Genomic DNA, 6766 nt, shown 5'->3' on the forward strand with positions numbered 1-6766 from the left:
ACTAGTACTAGTCTTTCCCTGGTTTTTCTTAATCCCTTTACTTTCACACCTAATTTTTCGGTGTCGATATTTTGTTTTAAAGACTTGACCATTTCCGCGTATCCTATCCTTCCTCCTTGTAGATCTATTTTAATTTTCTTTGTTTTCTTTCTGTTTACAGGTGCCCACTTTCGGTTTCCATTCGATTCGATGTCCGGCTGTACTGAAATTGGTGGTTTTTGTTGCTGCTGGTACTGCTGCTTTCTTGGTGGATTTCCGTACACTGTCAAGACAACTTCTTCGTTTGTGTTATTATAGATGATCTGTAGAGTTCTTTTCATTATAACTATTGTGTTCGCGGATGTTGAGACGAAAGCCAAATTAGCACGATTGTGAGCAGCAGCTATCTCCTTAATTTTCTTCAAGTTTTCAAGGATTGATTTTACTTTGTCTTTACCTTCTATGTTTGGCTCCAATTTGACCAAGAAAGTGTATTTGCATTGATCCTTGTTGGTCCCTTCCTCAGCGTCTTCCATGCTGAGGATATTGTTTTGCACCGACGTGTAGGTTTTGTTAGTGGCTAATTTGTCATCTTTCAGTATTTCTCCCAATTGGGTGTTGCTTTCCCCAATGTCCTGCAGCAGTTTGTTTTTTTTGATAAGTGGTGCCGACCACTATCACTGCGTCTTGTACATCCTGTTCAAGGATACTATCTTTTTCCGTGCCCGTCCTTTTATAATTTTTATTGCACCATCCTTGATTGACGATTTCGAACATGTCGTGCATAGAAAAATTTTGTTCAACTGCTCTATCGATTTTTTCTCTGAGTTCCTTATCTTTCAGGGTACCCTCCTCGTTCTCATCTTTTCCTGTTTGCATGCCTGCATTCACCATTCCTTAGACACATTTATTCATTGTTGTTTGAGTCTCTTCGTCCCCTTTTTCTTTTCCTCGGTCCTCTTTCCGCGTTTTCCCATTTTCGTGTTCTAATCGCCGAAGCATCTCCAAAATTTTTTTAGTGTTTTGGAGATTAGACATCGCCTCGAGGACCACCACTACCTCTTTGATTTCTTTTTTAGTATTAGCATTTCGTGCAACTGCTCTTGTGATATCCTTGATTATGCTTATAATTTGCCTAATTTCCTTTAATTTTTCTTTCTCCACTTCGTAGTTGATTTCCAAGGCGGTTTATTCGTCGTCATGTACCATTTCCATGGGATCTACTTCAATTTCGGATGACTGTCTCTTATACTCTTGCTGCTTTATTCTTTTTTTTATAGTTCTCTCCATTTCGTCTTCCCCGTATAAGTCGAGATGTCCACATTTACTGGAAGGGGGAAGGTTTTGTCCGTTGTCTTCCCTCTCTTCGACGTTGGACCATTTAGGGGAGACATTTATTCCTAATCTTCTTCGTATGGGTCTGGTTGGAAATTCTTCTTTTTTTGTTTCTGCCATTCCTCCGTGCTGGCTGTGTGCTCCAGCACTTAACTTAATGGTTTTGCCCTTTAAGTAGTGCTCTGAGATTTGTGCTTATGTAACATTGAGCCCACGGGCTAAGGAGGACTTGTGTGTGATTTTATTATTTCCAGGACTTATATGCTTGGTCGAGATTTAATTTAAAAAAAAAGAAGAAAAATCACAACCTTGACCGGGTTGCTAACCCGGTGCTCGAGTTTGCCAAACGGATTGATAGTCATTAGGCTATCGTTATTTCGCAAATTTAAATGCTACATACTACTTTTCAGTTGGTAATTTGGCTGCTTACCCCTCTTTTATTAGTTTTTCCTTTTGTTTTTATCCTATTTACTGCAACCACTATCACTGAGGGTTAGCTCCTCGAGTCTGTAGCACCTCTGAGAGAGTCGTTTCTTCCTTGTAAACAGCAGAGAAAACTCGAAGATCTGTTTGCGTTTAACGTGTAAGAAAGAAAACTCCCTTAGTCGCACCTGCGGTGGCGGCTTCGTTTGCCGGTTACTTTGTCGGCAATTAAGCCACTCGTGCTTGTGTCTTACCGCTAAATTTCCCTTGATTTTCTTGCTTTCCTGGAAAATGCTTACGCACACGCACTTCCCGCCACCCTATAATTATAGGTGTTTTCCTCCTCCGTCATATGAGATAAGAATCTTTTTATTTGCACTACATTTCTGCGTTTCCCTAACGAAAATTGGCGGAGTACAACACATACGATGTTACTCCTTGCATAACCGAAAAAGAACTCGCTAATGTAGTACTAAATGAATCGAATAAATAGCTTAATCTGTTTATGCATAAATGATACCTATGAGCTAATACTACGGGTTAGTGTGGAAACTACAGTCAGCGGCAAAAGTGAGTACACACTTAAAAGTTGTACAATTTATCTCATAGTAAAAAATATTTAAAAAACCTTATTTAAAGTTATGAATACGGTAGAATGTTCGTTCTATTGTCTTCATAATTACCACTTAAAAACATGTTTATATACAATTGGCAACAAGGTAGACTTTGGGGAATCACAGGACTCCATAAAATACGATGCAAAAATGAGTACACAGTCTGTGTATTAGAGATCAGTTAAAACTAAGTGGCATGCAGTGAAGAAGTAATCCGTACGATTTGTTAATTGTTTGGCTGTTAATACAATATCCAATAAGTAACAACATGGCAAAACGTAATGAAAATCATAAAAGAACTGAAATATCAGAAGATTTACGCAAACTTATAGTAACATTGCGGCAAGAGGGCAAGTCTTTTCGGAAAATTGGAAGTATAGAGAAGAGACATTACAGAACTATAAAAAAAAATTGCGATAAGTATGAAGCTACGGGTAGTGTACGCAATAAACCTCGTTCTGGACATCCACGGAAATTAACACCTCTTGATATACGCGATATAACAAGGACGGTTAAAAAAAATCCTAAAACCACTGCAGTTCAATTAGCCGCGGATATATCAGAACAGAAGGGGACTTCTATAAATGTTAGTACTATTCGGCGAGCACTCAATTCGCAAGGTTTCCATGGTCGTATACCCCGTAAAAAGCCAGCTATTAGTGCTAAAAATCGAACCCTCAAAGTGGCCTTTGCAAAAAATACTTATCAGAACCACTAGAATTTTGGAACACGATTCTTTTTACAGATGAAAGTAAATTTGAGATATTTGGTCAAAAAAAGTGGTCAAAAATATGGCGAACGAAAAGTTCTGAGTTGGATCCCAAAAATCTCTTGAGCACCATCAAACACGGGGGTGGTTCCGTAATGGTTTGGGGTCCAATGGCAGCCTCTGGTGTGGGGCAGTTGGTTTTTATTGACAAAATAATAGATAAAACAATATATATGAATATCCTAAAAGCTAATTTACAGCCCAGTATTGTCAAATTAGGTTTACAGGGGTCATGGGTATTTCAGCAAGATAATAACCCCAAGCACACTACCCATGTGGTCAAGGAATGGTTGTTATACAAAGTTCCAAAACAACTCCATACTCCACCCCAGTCTCCAGATCTCAATCCCATTGAGAATCTATGGGAAATATTGGACAGGAAGGTGCGTTCTAAACAAATTACAAACGCAACTTCTCTCAAAACTGCACTACTTGAAGCATGGGATACAATTTTGCCTACTGTTACACAAAATTTCATTAATTCTATGCCCAAACGATTAAGAGTTATCATCAAGGCCAATGGTGGTCCAACAAAGTATTAATTTTTATCGTTAATGTTAACAAAATGCATTAAAACACGCCGATTTGTAATATTGTGTACTGACTTTTGCCTTTATTTTAAAGCTCTGTTATAAGGCAATCATCTATAAATTGATTTGTAATCCATTTAGGTAATTACAATTATTACCATGTTTTTATGTAACCACATATGTACCTATATTTAATGTTTATAAAATATTTTTCATTATTTAGTTTATCTTAAATACATTATTCTTTCAATTTCTATGGTGTGCACTCACTTTTGCCGCTAACTGTATAGCTATCCCTAAAAGGTTGTTTAACATTGTCCATATGAATTTTCCTTTGTTCTTTGCTGATTAATGTTTTCTTAATAGGGTCAACACCTTTTATCGATGTTAAAGGTTTAAATTTATTGCTCAATTTTTGCCGTGAAATTTCTTTAATATAAACTTCCTTATTGGGTTCAAACAGTGAAGGTTTATCTCTTGTTTCATTAATTTTTCCTATTACTTTTTCCTTCTTTTGTACCAATCTCTCATTTATATCTGAATATAATAATTTGGTCTTATCTTTATGTTCCGTTACATAATGAGACATTAACATTTGATCTAAATTTATGTTGAACGGGTCTTTGTTACTTATGTGACCATTGATGATATCAATTGGTTTAAATTTTGTTGCCGATTGTATAGAATGATTATATGCCAGGATAGCAAGTTAAGTTTGAGGTTCAGGCAAACTATTTTTTAAAAATTATTTTTAATTTTACAGGAAACAACACAAATGTAATTAACAATAACAATTACAATAATGATCCCTAAATCTACGTTTTTACCTATTTATATTAAAATATATGCTTACCATGCGTAAGGCGTCCAGAACATTATGAACTTAATATTAAGTCGCAATTAAGGGTAATACGTTTTCTAATCGCAAGTTCTAGATGGTAGTAAACACTACGCAGTTTCTTATTATTTCATAATTAAGCAAATAGTTGTGATATAACTCTCGTTGATTCGACTCATAGATGGCTGGTAACTTGTCTTTATTTTTTAAGCATCTAGGCGATTTGGATTTACCGATAACCATCAAGAGGCGTTTTTCAGTTGCAGTCATATTAGCACAAACCCAGACAGTTATTCTTTCCTTGCTTTGCTTTTCACCAGCACATTTCTCGCCCTTAAATTTTAGGGTCTTATTCGGAGTCATTTTGTAAAATAAACCTGTTTCATCTCCATTGAAAATATCATTCATATCGTATCCTGTACTAATGACTGGCCATTGACTTTTTAGCCATTCTGACTTTATTTTATGTTGATACTCCTGCAGCCTCTCCATGAATTTTTCCCGCTGATATATTATGTCTTGACTTAAATCTATCAATCCAACCTTTTGTACACACAAACTGCTCACTACCACTTTCACCTACTCCATACGTTAGTCTTCCAAGTTCTTCTGCTTTTGTTTGTAGAATCACGCCATTAATGGGATTGTTTTGACTCCTTTGAATCGTAAACCATTTGAAAAGTGCTTGATCTATGTCATCTCTTATAGGTTTTCGAATTTTCTTTTGCCTTGTTACATTACCTTTCAAAGTTTTAAATTTATTTCTTTTTTTGAAAACCGTGGAAATTGTAGATTTTGGCAATTCATACTTTTTACACACTTGTGAATTGGGAAGACCAAATTCTAAATCGTTAATTATATTTAATTTTTGTTGAATGGTTAACACATTACGCTGTTTAGCTTCCATGTTTAACCTGAAAGCGATTTTGCTTCTTCCTACACAAATGAAATGCAACTGATGCGGTCCATACTTATTTCACGTAAAATTTACTACGATTCAATACACGGGGATTTCCCGGATCGAGATTATGTCGGCAAAATATACTCTAAAACTAACCTAATAGATTGTACAGAATGGTTTTTTTTTATAGATTGGTTCGTTATAACCGATCGGACCTGCAAATTTTTACTAGAAAGCATTCGCTAAAGCCAATTGTTCGTTATAAATGTGTTTGTTATATCCGAACAAGAATAACATATAGTTAAATAGACACTTTTTACGTTCCAAGCATTTTGTTCCTTAAAAGCGAGCGTTCGTTATAAGCGAGTTCAACTGTATTTTGCTGGTTTAGTTGTTTGGTTATCTGCAGTTATTGTTGGTAAATTGGCTTTGATTCTGTGATTTGGCAGCAACAGTTGATTTTTTGTTGGGTAAGGTGTTAGTCTTCATTTGTAGCATCTGTCAAGGACTGTAATTTTTTGACAGCTCTCTTGGTAGTTTTGTCGTGTATAATTAATGCGGTATCGTCTGCGTATTGTATTATGTATGCATCTTTGTTTATTGGAGTTTGGTTCTGTAGGTTGTGATGATATATGTCGTAGCAGTACACATTGTATAGTAAAGGTGATAATGACGATCCCCGAGGGAGGCATTGAGCAGGTGAGAATGGGTAGGATAACGTATTGTCGATGCGTACTTCCATTTGTTTAGTTTCGAGTAGTTCCTTTATTGTGAAAAGAAGGTATTTTTGCATTTGTAGCTGATAAAGTTTGTATAGTAGTCCTCTGTGTCAGACACTGTCGAATATCTTGTTTATGTCCATACATAAGCAGGCTGATGTCTTGTTTTCTAAGTGAGTTGTTTGTACGTTATTGGTCAATATGAATAGCGGGTGGATGGTTGAATGTTTTGGCTTAAAGCCGAATTGATAGGGTGGTATATGTTGTCCGATCTGTTTCTGCAGTCTGTCTTTTAAAATGTATTCGAAGATTTTACTCAATACTGGTAGTAACGTTATGAAGTTTTGAACTTCTGAATTGTTTAGTCCATTTTTTGGGATGGGTATGATTATGCCCTTCTTCCAATTGTCGGGGATCTGTGTGTTGAGTAAACAGTTGTTCATTAATCTCCTGATTATTATGTGAGTTTCTGTCGTTAGATTTTTTAAGATTTTAACTTTTTATGTTATCATGCCTCGGTGCTGTGTCCTTGATACGTGTTAGTTGGTTTCGTACTATTAAAGTGAAATTTTCGTTTTACGTTATTATCAAGTAAAATTTCCAAGGTTTTATTTTCATTATTAATAGATAAGATCTCATAAAGTTCGCTGTTAAGTAT

The sequence above is a fragment of the Euwallacea fornicatus genome, chromosome 6, assembly GCF_040115645.1.
Source record: "Euwallacea fornicatus isolate EFF26 chromosome 6, ASM4011564v1, whole genome shotgun sequence".
Taxonomy (NCBI): Eukaryota; Metazoa; Arthropoda; class Insecta; order Coleoptera; family Curculionidae; genus Euwallacea; species Euwallacea fornicatus.